Source organism: Acomys minous, assembly GCF_964271855.1.
Source record: "Acomys minous genome assembly, chromosome: 4".
NCBI classification, from domain to species: Eukaryota; Metazoa; Chordata; class Mammalia; order Rodentia; family Muridae; genus Acomys; species Acomys minous.
The window spans coordinates 71,442,714-71,453,446 of record NC_140486.1 but is presented as its reverse complement, the minus strand read 5'-3'; positions in this window follow the sequence as shown (position 1 = coordinate 71,453,446).

Below are 10,733 nucleotides of genomic sequence, written 5' to 3'. Positions count from 1 at the left end.
CCTTCTTTTCCATTCTCGCTGCCAAGTCCACGTTTTATTGCCTTTGGCCTGAGCTGTGGCAGTAGGTTCTCATGTTATTGCCCTCGTGACTCTGTGTGGCTGAAGCGTCCTTGTCTCACATGTAAACCAGAGTCTACGTTCAGATGTGGCTCTTCCCGTGGGCCTCTTAGGCTCCTAGGAGTCGTAGCCCACAGTCCCTGACACAAACTTCCCCTAAAACAACGCAGGCTGCCTTTGCAGTTGTCAGCTGTGTGACCTGAGGGCCATCACCATCCTCAGAGTTGTAGAGCCTGACCTCATGTCACAGAGGGTGGGGATCAGGGCTGTGGCTGACGGAAAGAAACTGTGTGTGTGGAAATAGCTATCACCTCCTGGCACACGCGGGCTAGCCTGCCCCTGTTCCTTCTGCTTGCTTTCCTGACTGTCTCACACAGCTGTGGATTCCTCAGTGAGGGCCATTTGTGCCCAGTGGTGTCAGAACCAACACTGAAGGAAGGATGAATGTGTACCTCTTTGTCCCTTCAGCTTCTCCTCAATCCCTTCTGCATGGCGCCAAACTGATGCTCTTCCAATTTAGTTTTCAGCAGACATGTCACTTCTTATTTAAAATACCATATAACCATGTGTTTATTTCTATTTGTATAAACAAAAAGAAACGGCCCAAGGTCCAAGGTCAGGGACCACATCTGCTCACTAGTTAGTGGTTTGACCCTATCGCTCCATATTCTTTAGATGCATCTTAGTGTTTAAACAAGCTCATTCAGTTTAGACAAAGTCCAGGTATTATAGTTGGCCTAGTCTCTACTCTGTCTTGTTTGTTTAGCATGATTTCAAAGCCATGTTCATAACAGTCAGAAATATCAGTGCAGCCTTTTCAATGGAAGCATAGTAGCTCATTGTGTAAGTACACTACCTTTCCCTTGTCGTCTCGCATTGCACACACAGTCCCTTTCAAGTGGAGTTATTTAGGCAGTGCTAACAGGGAAGCTTCTGTTACTTCTTTTCTCTGCACACCTGGGAACGATGGCACTGACGACATCTCTCCACCACCCACTCAGCCAAACGTCCAAGCGTTCACAGCTGATGCCCTGAACCTTCGCAGCAGTGATCTGAAAGAGATTTTATCATTTTTCTCCCCCAGCAGATGACAGAAATGATATTGAGAGCAGAGCAATGCGCTCAAAATACTCAAAACACGAGGGAGGCTGCCTGAGTCTATTTGCTGTTGCTAACAGTGTCACACCGCAGGCTGGGCGGGCCACAGAGTCAGTTGGCTGTTTTGGCTCCTGGCTACGGTGCAAGGTCAGGGACCACATCTGCTGAAGGCCGTACTGCTGGCAGTTTGGGAGCAGCACAGGGAATCGCACCCCGAGAGACAAGGAACAGACACAAGCCTCTTCTTGCCATCCTCTTTTCAAAAAGCCACCAGGATTTATTTTGGGGGTGAAGAGGGGGGAGGGGGTACCCTGCTGACATTATTTAAACCTAATTACCTTTCAAAGATTCCATCTTTTCTGTTTGTTAACTTTTTATTGATTCTTTCTGAATTTCACATCTTGTGTCCCAATGCCGCTCACCTCCTCATTCCTCCATATGTACTCTTTGCCCTTGCAACCTCCCTCCCTCCCAAGAAAACCAAATAATAAAAACAAAACATCTCTGTGAAAGCTGTGGAGTATCCCAGTGTACCCTATTGCCCAAACAGCTTTTCTTACAAATGTTTATTGCAATGAGTCACTGGTCTGGTTCGAGGCCTCTGGCTTCTGCTAGTCAATACTAGAATCTCACTGGGACTCCTCTCAGCTGTCCTGTTGTTGCCCTGTGTCATGGAGACCCTGAAGCTTTGGATCTGCAGGACCGGGCCCTTCACATGCTCCAGCAGTTCGTAGATGGCATAGATGTTGGGCTGGGCCAATTCAAAGCCCTGCATCTGGGCCTGGGTGGTGGCTGAGCTGGTCAGCCTTGCAGCTCTCCCTCACCCACAGCGCCAGGGCCAGCTCTCCAGCACTATCCCAGAGAGGGTGGGGCCACCTCACGAGTGACACAGCCAACCACTCAGCAAGGTGTGGGGAGGGCAGTTCTCCCACACTGCCCAGGCGAGGGACAGGGCCAGCTCTGCACAGTCCTCAGACATCAGCATGGCCTCAGGTGGCAGCCCAGAGTAGGGATGTCTGCATGGCCTTTGGTGGTAACATAGGCCACTGACATCAACACGAAACCCCTGCAGCATGGGCCAGGACCTCGACATGGCCTCAGGTGGCAGCGCAGGCTGCTCATATGTCTACCCAGTTCCTCCTCTCAGCATTGTGTGCGCACCATTCTGCATCTCTTTCTCTACATCTCTACATTTGCTCATCTTAGCGGGACCGAGGCCTCTGGGCATGCTCCACCCCACCTACTGGAGCTGTGTGGTGGTGGGCAGGGGTCCAAAGGTTCCATCTTTTAAAAACTATTTTTTCATGTTTATTAATTTAATTGTACGTGAATGGTGTTTTGCCTACATGAATGTCTGTGCACCATTTGCCCACAAAAGGCAAAGGGGAGTGTCAGATCCCCTGGAAACGAGTTACAGCCCCTTGTGAGCCTCTGTGTGGATGCTGAGAATTGAAGCTAGGTCCTGCCCCAAGGCTTCATCTTTAAACACTATAGCCAAGGTAAAGTCTACCATCTCAGTACCTCACAAGGCATATTAAACTCCAGCATGACTCTCAGAGAGGTCAGGTCATAGTCACACCATAGCAAGGTTGGGCATTAACCGTATTCCTACCAAAACACACCTGCTCAGTCTTGATCATCATCTCCCCCCACCCCGCCCCACCCCCCTCAGATAGCCAGGCTGACCTTGAACCAACTAATAGTCCTCCTACCTAAGCCTATAAGGGCTGAGATTTTGCTGGGTGTGGTGGCGCATGCCTTGTGATCCCAGCACTCAGGAGGCAGAGGCAGGCAGATCTCTGTGAGTTGGAGGCCAGCCTGGTCTACAAGAGTCCAGGACAGCCAGGGCTATTACACAGAGAAACTCTGTTCCAAAAAAAAAAAAAAAAAAAAAAAAACAAGAGAAAACAAACAGGCAAACAGAAGAGCTGAGATTCCAGGAGTGCATCACCTGTTCAACATCAGTTTACAACTGTTTAGGCTCCTGCCACAACGGCCAAAGCAGTCCTCAGAGAAGCTGCTGCAATCTACACTTCCGAAGGAATATGGCTTTCTACTATTCTGCCTCCTTCCTCCACGTGATGACTGGTAGCCTTCTGCTTCCCACTTTTGTGAGTTGCCTCTCTAGGGAAGTTGTGCACCCAACGGCAAAGGGCTCTTATGGACCACCATCGAGTGAGCGGAGCACAGCGAGAGAGGAAGTTTGTAGCAAGCAAGCTGGTAACATCTCCCACAGGATGGGGCCACCTCAGCCCCACTGGAACTGTAAATGACCCAAGGAAATGCAAAGACAGAAGGGCTGTGCTGCGAGGACACAGAGGCCTTGAGGCAACTGTGATTCTTGCTTTGCTGTGTGCGAGTCCGGAGGCCCGTGCGTACACACAGGCCATTCAGAGGTCTTGTGTTTCCAAGCTGTAATTCCAGGAAAGCAGTTTCTTTATTGTCTATAATCCCTTTGTGTGTTTCAGATTAACTTCAAAGAAAAGAAAACTGGTTTTCCTTTGCCATGTTTTAAGTGTGAAGATAATAGAAGAAAGGAAATTTGTGAGTTTACCTACGCCAATCAAAATACCATTTAAACTCTGGAGCTGGGTCACACAGGGAGTCGGGAATGAATGCCACCTTATTGGGAACATCTAAAGCACACTTCCTAATGGCTTCCCTGCTGGGTTTCTTCTATGGTGGTCAGTGCAAAGAAATATACATTTGGTCTCTTTTTCTGGTTGCTGGCACAGAGACCCCAAGCCCTGTAATTCCCTGATAGATGGGTGCCTGGAAGCATATTTTGCCCTAATATTTATCTTCAAGCCCAGTCCTTGACTCAGAGAGCATACACTCTATAACATGGCATGGGTGGCAGGAGGACACTTTGTATCATCAAGATGACCCTAGCTCCTGGAGAGCTTCAAGAAGGAAGCTGGTCACCGGAAAGGTAAAGCCATGATTAGAAGCTTGGAACTTTCCGCCTCTGCAGAGAGGAAAGAGTTAATAACCCACCATGCCCGTGTGACAAAACCACCTTAGAAGCTGCTGGAGTAGTCTTCCAGGTTGGAGACTCTGTGGTGCATGCTGTGGTAGGGTGGCCTTGCCGCATCTGCACGAAGGCCCTTTCGGTCACTGTGTGCCTCCTCATTTGGCTTTTCATGGGGACCCTCTGTAGCATCCTGTTTACTAAGCTGGCATGCAGGAGCATGTCTCTGAGTTCTGTGAACAGCACAGCACACTGAGGAGAAGCAATGGGCCTTGGGCTAAGTAAGGGGCGGACCCAGGAGGGGAAGTCAACTGCTGACCGAAGTAGGGGCAGTCGCTTGGGATGGAGCTGTTGTCCCCGGTGGAGAATGTTAAGATTGAATTGAGTTGGGCTATAGCACGTTCCGTCGGTGTCCACAAGGTTGGAGAACTGGCCAGTGTGGCCTGCCTATCGGATCTGGTGCCAGAAGAGTCGGTATAGGCGGAGGAAATGGAGACTTCCCGCTCTGATGATCAAGCAGTGGAGGGTCTGCGCTGCTGCTCAGCCACGTTCCTCTCTGGGCTGTCACAACTGCGCCTGCTCACAAGCGCCCACTGGGGGGGCTGGGGTGGGGGGCAGACACTTTATCCAGGTGTTTTACATATGGCTCTTTTCCAGTCTGGACAGGAAGGGACCAAGGCAGACAGGTTCCAGTCTGAAGCTCCAGAAACTGAAACTCAAGGGCTTTGGAGTGACTGCTGGGCGATCTGCAGACTGATGCCGGTGCCCTCCTGTTTCCAGGAATGTGTGCTCACAGAACTCACAGAATGGGCCGCCTCTTTTCTGACGCCTGCCCCTCCTCCTTCCACGACTGTTTGAGCTCCACCTAGGGAAGAATCTAAGGAAAATTTAAGACTAAATGCTCCTGCGCCGTTGTCACTGTCCTTTAATGAAACTGCGCCCAGGTGGATGAGGCACTGAGCCCCATTCTTAGCACAAAATAACAGCTCTTGACAAACCAGTCACACACGATCATGGAACTGTTCCTTCAAATGGACAGACCCATTGCATATTTTTCTCCGCTTTGCATATAAGCCATAAAACCCTTTACAGACCTTGGCAGGGAGTGCAGTAAAACACTGTTTTCCTCTATCCACATTACAGCTGCATTACAGGCTTCAAGGTGTCTAAAGACAACAGTGGTCCTGTTTGATTGAACCTGTGGGTGAACAGTGTTGGAGGTTGCCGGAAGTAGGCCGGAAGTAGAGACTCGGAGGTCAAAACCATGGGAGGAAGTAGAGAGGTGCTAAAGGTGTCCTAGACCTTTGCTTCTGAACTGTGGGTTGAAACCCCAAATGAGTCATCTCAGTGAATATTTCAATTGCAGAACAAAAACAAAAACAGAAAAGAAAAACAAAACAAAACAGAAAAAAAAACCCCAAACATCATCAGTAGTAAAAGATGTCTGAATCACCAGTGACCAAAGAATTTACAAAAATCCAAGTCCTATCTGATCACAGGTATTTCTGGCAGAGTTAGTGCTCAGCTGTGTTGCCATGTGCCTTCACCGTAGCCTGGTGTCTGAACTCACAACACTTTTCACCATGCGTGCTCTCACCAGCAACGCTACTGATTACAACCTGAAACAGCTCAGGTTTAAAGGGTTAAGACCACCGTGTGTCATGCATTACAGTGGGTTTCCTTTTTTCTTTTCATTTCTTTGAGACAGGGTTCTCTCTATGTAGACCAGGCTGGCCTCCAGCTCTGCCTCTGCATCTGGACTCCTCGGGGTGTGTGTGGGTGCACTGTGTGCCTACAATCCCAGGTGATTACAGTGGTGTTATCGAACATCCCAAGTTTTCTCTTCTAGAAATATAATGTTTTAGTTATGGAAAGCAAAGCCTTTTCCTACCAGCGTAGCTCAGCACAACAGATTGTTCTGTTAGTTTGCTTGGTTTTAAAAGTTGCTGTTTGAGTTGCTGGCGGAGGCTTCATAAAAAAAAATCACATTACTTACTTTGTCATTTTGTTCACAGAATACCTGATAAAAATCACCTTAAGGAAAGGACTTGCGGGCACACAGGGCATCACAGAAGGCAGCAGGGACTGGTCACCCACATCTGCAGTATGGAACAGGGAGTGATGAACCAGGGCTCTGCTCACTTTGGGTTGTATTCGAGATCCAGCCCAAGGACGGTGCTGCCCACAGTCAGGGTGAGTCTCTTTTCTTCAGTTAAACCTCTTGGGAAACACAGGCCTGTCCACAAGGCGTCTCCTAGGTGATTCAAGCTGATTGTGACTAACTACTACTATCATTAAATGAATTTTAGTTGGGGATTTTGAAAGAATTTTCAAGTTTCTCAGATGGCCCTGAAGATACTTCTGCCATTACATTTTTAAAAAGGATTTATTTATCTTATGAGTATTTTACCTGTATGTATGTATGTGCACCATGCGCAAGCCTGGTGCCCAAGGAGGTTAGACGAAGATATTGGATTTCCCGGAACTGGCATTACAGAGGGTTGTGAGCCACCAACTGGTTGTTGGGAACCAAACCCAGGTCTTTGTCAGAGCAACAAGTGCTCTTTACTGCTCTTGCAGAATGTTTGATCTCATTATGAACCCTAAGATTATGAACTATAAAGACCTGTTTCTAATTGTGGTGTGGCTCAGTCTTTGATCCTAGAACCGTTTATTATAAACAAGTAGTTGTGGAGTGGCTCAGCCCTGGCATATACCTTTAATCCAAGAGCTTTCTGTAAACAGGATTAAACAAAGTTAACCCTATGCGGGGCAAGTAACCAGCTGACAGAGACACTAAGTGAAGGGTGTTTAAGACATTGCGGAGGAGAATTAGGTTGAGTAGGAAGCGCAGCTGGGTGCTTCCTCTGCCTTCCTGAGCTAACAGGTGTTCACCCCAGCATCTGGCTCCTGAGTCTTTATTGGTAAAATGGAACAATTGAGGTTTTCTTTCTTTAAAACTACACTCGGGCCCCACTTGTGTTATTTTGTGCTACGTATTTATGTGAAGTGGTGTTCTCAGCACTGATATATCACAATAAGGAGGATGCTTCAAATCCTGAACTATTAAATATCACACAAGGCTCAACTTTAAATACATCGTTAGTGCACAGATTTTAATTCATCTTTAATAAGTGGCATGTTTATATGAGTATAAAATTGTTCTAAATACATTTTATGGCTTATTATCAGTAAATGTTTTATGTACATATTCTCTATACCTACACACTATGGTTACATAAAAATGTCTTCAGACAGAGGAGGTATGTGTTGGGGGTTGGCCTGGTGCCGTGTATTCTGATGCTAATCTCTGGCCCCCAAGATCTGGTTGCTGCTCAGAGGAGCAGTTTCTCCTGCACACCTGTGCTTGTTGTGCAAACCTTGCTCTACCTACTCACAGTTGATTGGTTAGTAAAAACTACGGAAGCCTGGTCAGGGCAGAAGGAAGGGGCAAAGGGTTTGGAGAGAAGGATCTGGGAAGAAGACAGGTGCAGAAGGAGGGAGGTACCGGGAAGGAGGGAGCAAGCACAGCCACTTGGATGGGTTAGTGTGGAGAGAAGCACATGGCTGCATTGGTGTGCATGGAGGCAAGCAGCCCAGATGGAGAACATTAGCAAGTATTTTAGGATTACGGACGGGAAGTAGCCCAGGTAGGGAGGATTAAAGCAGAAAGCCTGGGGTGGGAGCTGGAAGTGATGAGGATACTTTAGAGGGTTAATATCTGCCCAGTCCCATCTAAATTGAAGCTATTCTCAAATGCAAGAGGTATCTGTGTCTTTATTGATTGTGATTGCGGGTTAGAATATACTGCTGTAATAATTATAGGATTAGTAATAAACAGTATTAGATATTTTTATATTTACTAAAACAAGTATGAGTGGAAAAGTGAAGAAACCCTCCTATGAGGCAGTGGTGGTGCATGTCTGTAATCCCAGCACTCAGGGAAACAGAGGCAGATGGATTACTGTGAGTTGGAGGCCAGCCTGGTCTACAAAGCAAGTCTAGGACACCCAAGGCTACACAGAGAAATCTTGTCTTGGGAAACAAAAGCAAACACAAACAAACAACCCACATAAAGAAAGAAGGAAGGAAGGAAGGAAGGAAAGAAGGAAGGAAGGAAGGAAGGAAGAATCTCTGTCCTAAAGAGATTGGAGAATCTCCTTATGGAGATGGCTTCAAATGTGGCAAACCACCCACTGGGCAAAATATCACTCCTGCCACAGACAGAATTCTGCCCCAAAATGGGCAAGCTTGGATACAGGCAGAGTAGCAGGCCAAACTCTGCCAAGACAGGGTAAGGGAGTCCTCAACAGTTCCTGCCTCACAAATATGTCTGTCAGATATCTTGGGCCAGAAGACTGAAGATGACGCTCCAACGTTACTTGAGAGTTTGGGGTGACTGTTCAGGCAGCAAATCGTCTCTGTCATTTTTCATTTTGGAAGCTGCTTGCCTGCACTTCCGGTTCACTCAGGTAATTAAGTTTTATTCCTTCTCAAGTCTCTGATGGGGTTGAAGACCAGATAGTTTAGTCTTACAATTAGTCTTAGTTGTTCAGAGGTTAAGATGTTTTTAGGTCTAGATAGATGTTTTAAGTTAATAGAGATGAGATATAATGGATATGGATTTTCATTCAGAATTTTAGACTTAACAAGATAGGAAAAATGTTTACTTCAAGTTTGCCAAATACGAATAGCCAGATCACTATGAATGTAACAGTTGTATAATTCCTGATTGTTTTGTGATTCTTCCTGCCGTATGTAGTTTATTTTGTTTATGTGTTATAATAGAAATGTTAAAAAAAGAAATATAATTTAAAAAAGAATAGAATAGATATAGACAACAAAGGTTTTGTTTTTGTTTTTGTTTTCCAAAGAGTGACCTTGGTAACAGGGTAAGGAAACCACTCAATCTAGGAGGTAAGCTGGGGCCGGCCACGGCCTTTCCTTTCCTGGGCTTTTCCTCTGCTGGGGGCCGGCCACGGCCTTTCCTTTCCTGGGCTTTTCCTCTGCTGGGGGCCGGCCACGGCCTTTCCTTTCCTGTGCTTTTCCTCCCATCTTCTCTTCAATACTGACTGTATTGTAGCGTAAACACCACCAGCACTTTCTCTGCTTGAAGCCACTGAATAGGTCCACTTCTTACCTGCCCTGGAGGTCACAGAACCTACCAGAGATCCTGGCATGGGACTGCATTTACAAACTGTGGGGGGGAGAGCTACAAGCGGCATTTTATAAGCTGTTTTATGGGACTATACAACACGTGATGCGCTTACTTTTTCATCTAAGATCCCTCAGCTTCTGATTTTATTCAAATGCTGTATCCCTGAAGTCCCAAGGAAATCAATGAAGATGGCCATGACACACGTTAAGGGGGAACCAGAGGTCATGACCCTGTCTCCCCTCTCTGTGCTCATCTCCCAAGTCAACAGAGATGACACATTCGAGCAAGTCAGCTTCTAGAAGCACTGGAGCCTTGGGACCACCTCCTGGGTAGTTCCTCCTCTTGCCTTAGAAACTCTCATGTTCACTGCATACAGGAACATGGGCTTTGAGTGCCAGGCCACTGTTTTAGACCACTAGCCTGGTGTGTGTGCCAGCAGCAGGGGGCAGCCTCCACTCTGGCACAACACACAGTAACATAATTTGGTCTGAGCTAAAGCTCATGGCTAGGCTTTCTTCCGGTCCTACCTGCATGAGAGAAACCATAAACAACCAAGACCCAAAGCATACTGCATCTTCTTCTGTTTGGCTCCTAAATTTTGCATTTTTCTAAAAATAGCTATCTGTGAGTGCCGGAAGTCTTCTGCCAGTTACATAACTTACATCACCAGCAATGTTCACAACCGTGCCAGGTAAAATACCCCCAATCCCACCTGACACACCAGAATGCCAAGACATGGAACTGGAAATCCCACCGATCCCCCTCTAGAAAACTCCTCCCCCCAAGGAACCCCCACAAGCCTGCCTCCTGCTCAGCTCCCAGCTGCTCCTCACCCCAGCAGAGGTGGCACCCCCTGTGTACTTCCCAATAAAGCTCTCGTGTGAGGTTTGCTGTGCAGTGTGACCTTGTGGCATTTGCTGCCTCCCTCTGAGCTGAAACACAAAGGTGAGAACGGGATGTGTGCGGAGCTGCGTTTCAGTTTCTAGTCCCATATGGCCATAATGCACAAAGACTTTAAATGCAAAATTGTGATGTTGCCTACCTGTTTCTCTAACAAACACTTGAGCTAATCAACTTATACAAAAAGGTTTGAGAGAGGTTGGCTCAGCAGATAAAGGATCCATCTGCCAAGCCTGATAATTTAAATTTAATACCCAGGACATGGTAGAAGGAGAAAAACAACTTTTGACTTCCATACATGTGCTAACACACACATTTAAAAATAAAGCTGGGCCTGGTGGTGCCTGCCTTTAATCCCAGCACTCAGGAGGCAGAGGCAGGCAGATCTCTGTGAGTTTGAGGCCAGCCTGGTCTACAGAGTGAGTCTAGGACAGCAAAGGCCGCACAGAGAAACCCAGTCTCCAAAAACAAACAAAAAAACAAATAACACCAAAACAAATTTAAAGAGAAAGGTTTATTTTAGCTCATTGTTTGGAGCTTTCTGTCATA